Below are 4644 nucleotides of genomic sequence, written 5' to 3'. Positions count from 1 at the left end.
CCCAACAGCGCTGCTGATGCCTGAACGGTATGTGGAATGAAGTGGGCGGGCATCGGGAGGCCACTATGGCACGGGGCAAGCACTATGGGCAGTCTATCTGAAGTGTACCTGGCATATAAGACGACACCCCACTTGGAGGCATATTTTTCAGGGCCAAAAAATCGTCTTATACGCCGGCAAATACGGTATAATATATTTTAAATAAGTAAAATAGAAGATTTGAAAACTAATCTTTATTTATGGTATTGAACTTCAAGTGTAATATATTCCTTAAAAAACAACTTTAATAAAAATGGAAACTAAACTGCATCTCGTCTTTAACACTGCCAGGTGGTTGTTTGGTTTTGTTTTTAAGTCCTCAGCCGAGGAGTGAAGATATTTTTTCCATTGATTTTTAGAGAGAGTAGAAAGGAGGGAGGAGGGAGAGAGAAACATCAATGTGAGAGAGACACATTGATTGGTTGCCTCCCACACACGCCCTGAGTCGGGGAGGGGTTCACACCTGCAACCCAGGTACGTGCCCCTGACCAGAAATCAAACCTGTGACCCTCTGGTCCAGGGCTGATGCTCTAACCACTGGGAACACCAGCCAAGCCAACACTCAGTTTTTAAAAACCTGGATGGGGAACATAAACACAGCCAGTACTCTGCATGGAGAAGATGAGGTGTTTATTATGAAGCATAATTCAGTTTTTATTTTAACTGGAGTAAAATTGTCCTACTTAAAGAATGAGGACACCCTAACCGGTTTGGCTCAGTGGATAGAGCGTCCGCCTGCGGACTGAATGGTCCCAGGTTCGATTCCAGCCAAGGGCATGTACCTGGGATGCGGGCACATCCTCAAGTGGGGGTCAGCAGGAGGCAGCTGATCGATGTTTCTTACTCTATCCCTCTCCCTTCCTCTCTGTAAAAAATCAATAAAATATATTTTTTAAAAAAGAATGAGGACAGATGTTATGAAAAGCTACAGGGAATAGCCCACCTCACACAGTTAAACAGAAAAGAGAACAGACAATCCAGGGCATCCACCACTGGCTGGACATGCTCCCGTCCCTTCTGCTCTGTGCTGTGGGCCAGGACCTGCGTGGCCACCCTGGTGCATTCAAGTGCCACACTGTGGTGGTGGCAAGTTACTTGTGTCTAGTCTCGGAGTGAGGTTCTTCCTCATGACCTGAAAGTAGTTTGAGAGCATGTCCCTGGGACATGCCTTCTCCATGTGCACGTAGCCATTCTGCCCTGTGGCACAGAGCCAAGCACTTTGTGAAAATGAGTGAACGTAGCCTGTGTGACCGGATTGCTGAGCTGAAATCTTTGGGGGAAATTTTAATATTTGCCAGTGTACTTGTTATGCCCAGATTTCAAGACCCCACCCCCACCCCCCCCACAGAACCACCAGGGAGCGCCGAGTCCGATGCAAAAGCATAGAGTCTTTTATTCAAGCTAGCTTGGTCTCTCTGCCTCCATGACTGGATGCAAGAGAGCCCAGGGTCCCAAGAGAACAAAGAATTTATAGGGCTTGGGGTTGGGGGGTGGAGGCACTTGGTCGATTCCGGTTGGTTGAGTGAGGGCCGGGGGGCTAGTTTTCTTGCTTTCCCATTGGCTGAGATAAGGGAAATTCGAGTAACTGATACATTCTGTGGCTTTCCTGGGAGAGGAGTTAGGGACACACCTATCAGTTCCATTGTGTCCTTTTGTTAGGGACACAGCTATCAGTTCCATTCTGTCCTTTCAACAGCAACCTCAGTTACACGGGGAGAATTATATCTACCCGGGTCACTGTTGCAATTGTATTTAATCACCATTGTTACTTCTGTGAGAGCAATAACTTTTGTGGCTGCTTCAGATTGGGCTTCCTTTTCTACCTCATGTAGCAATATTTTATTGATTTCTTACAGAGAGGAAGGGAGAGGGACAGAGAGTTAGAAACATCAATGAGAGAGAAATACTGATCAGCTGCCTCCTGCACACTCCCCACTGGGGATGTGCTGCAACCAAGGTACATGCCCTTGACTGGAATTGAACCTGGGACCCTTGAGTCCGCAGGCTGACGCTCTATTCACAGAGCCAAACCGGTTAGGGCCAAATATTCATTCTTTATTGTTTTAAAATAAATTGGACATAATTGGAGATAATTGTCCAACTATCAAGTATATGTGATCTGATGTTCTAGTGCAGGAGTGGGGAACTTGTTTTCTGCCAAGGGCCATTTGGCTAGTTACAGCATAATTCTCGGCCATACAAAATTAGCAACTTAAACATTAGCCTGCTATAATTAACTCACCCTTAATGCCTCGGCTGGGCCAGACCAAATGATTTCGCAGGCCTATATACAGCCCACAGGCCGGATGTTGCCCACCCCTGCTCTAGTGGATGACCAATGCCATTCCCAGTTTATATGTATAGAAGTGTTTTTTGCTACCTATAGACATACTCAATGCCACTTTAACTCTCAATACCACTAACACTCCTTTTTAATTTTTGTTAGTTTCAACAGAAACAGTGACTCCAACTTTTTGTCACCTCATTTTAAAATATTCAGATATCAAAAGTAGGTTTACAGTTGTTCATATGGAAAAAGACATGCAGGTTAGGATTATTACAAAAGCTATATGAACTCAACTGTATGAACACGTTGCAACTGTAAACCTATGTTTGTCCACCCCTGTGTGAATACTTGGCTTCCTCCCAACATGAGTGGGTCTCCTAATGACATGTCAAGAGGGTTGCAATCCCCATTCCTCCCCGCGCTGCTTTGCCCCCCTCCACCCACCCTTTACCCCTCCCCAACCTTCCCTCTGTCCATTACCACACTGTTGTCTATTTCTATGGGTTATGCATATATGTTCTTTGATGAATCCCTTCATCTTCTTTCACCTAGTCCCTCCCTCTCCACACCCCTCTGATAGCTGTCAGTCTGTTCCATGTATCCATGCCTCTGTTTCTGTTTTGTTCATTAGATTCCACACATGAGTGAGATCACATGGTATTTGTCTTCCTCTGGCCTATTTCACTTAGCATAATACTCTCTAGGTTCATCTATTATGACGCAAAAGGTAAGAGTTCCCTTTTATGGCTGTATAGTGTTCCACTGTGTAAATGTACCACAGCTTTGTTATCCACTCATCTATGTACCCAGAAGTGGGATAGCTGGGTCATTCGGTAGTTCTATTTTTAATTTTTGAGGAACCTGCATATAGTTTTCCATAGTGGCTGCACCAATCTGCATTCCTACCAACAGTGAATGAGGGTTCCCTTTTCTCCACATCCTTGTCAACACTTCTTATTTGTTGATTTATTGATGGTAGCCATTCTGACGGGTGTAAAGTGATATCTCACTGTAGTTTTAATTTGCATTTTCTGATGATTATTGATGGTGAGCATCTTTATATAAGACTACTGGCCATCTGTATGTCCTCTTTGAAGAAGCATCTATTCAGGTCCTCTGCCCATTTTTTTAATAGGATTATTTGTCTTTTTGGTGTTAAGTGGTATGAGTTCTTTATAAATTTTGGATATTATCTCCTTATCAGATGTATCATTGGTGAATAACTTCTTCCATTCAATAAGTTGTCTTTTAATTTTGTTGATGGTTTCCTTGCTGAGCAAAACCTTTTTAGTTTGATGTAGTCCCGTTTGTTTAATTTTTCTTTTGTTACCCTTGCCCAAGGAAACATATCCAAAAATAATACTACTAAGAGCAGTGTCGTAGAGTTTGCTACCTATTTTTTCTTCTAGGAGTTACATGGTTTGGGGAGTTATATTGAAGTCTTTAATCCATTCCCACCAGGAAACATAGCTCACTCTAAATCATCTTACATCTGAACTGTTATCCAGTTTGTCAGTACTATCCATGCCATCTCCAATACCATCTTTCTGATCCTCAGGCTCACTTCCTTACAATCATTTCTGCCCTACCTGGTTTTGCTCAGTGGATAGTGTGTCAGCCCATGGACTGAAAGGTTCTGGGTTCAATTCTGGAGAAGGTCACGTACCTCTGTTGGTTGGGGCACATATGGGAGGCAACCAATCAATGTGTTTCACTGTCTCTCTTCCCCTCCCACTCTCTCTAAAAATCAATGGAAAAATATCCTTGGGTGAGGATTAACAACAACAACAACAACAACAACAACAACAACAAATCACTTACATTTCTCCCTCTGCCTTACAAAGGAATAATGTGTACATTATAACTGTCCTGAGATAAAGCTTTCAACTCTTTTTTTTTCATTAAATCTTTATTGTTCAGATTATTACAGTTGTTCCTCTTTTTCCCCCCCATAGGTTCCCTCCACTTGGTTCCCACCCCAACTTCTGCCCATCCCCATCCCCGCACTGTCCTCATCCATAGGTGCACGATTTTTGTCCAGTCTCTTCCTGCACCCTCACACCCCTTTCCCCCACTGAGAATAGTCACTCCCTTTCTATGCCCCTGATTCTATTATATCCACCAGTTTATTCTGTTCAATAGATTATTTATTCACTTGATTTTTTTATTCACTTGTTGGTAGATGTGTTTTTGTTGTTCATAATTTGTATCTTTACCTTTTTCTTCTTCTTCCTCTTCTTAAAGGATACCTTTCAGCATTTCATATAATACTGGTTTGGTGGTGATGAACTCCTTTAGCTTTTCCTTATCTGTGAAGC

The sequence above is a fragment of the Myotis davidii genome, unplaced genomic scaffold (genome assembly GCF_000327345.1).
Source record: "Myotis davidii unplaced genomic scaffold, ASM32734v1 scaffold9, whole genome shotgun sequence".
In the NCBI taxonomy this organism is placed as follows: domain Eukaryota; kingdom Metazoa; phylum Chordata; class Mammalia; order Chiroptera; family Vespertilionidae; genus Myotis; species Myotis davidii.
Note: the sequence above shows the minus strand (reverse complement) of the source record.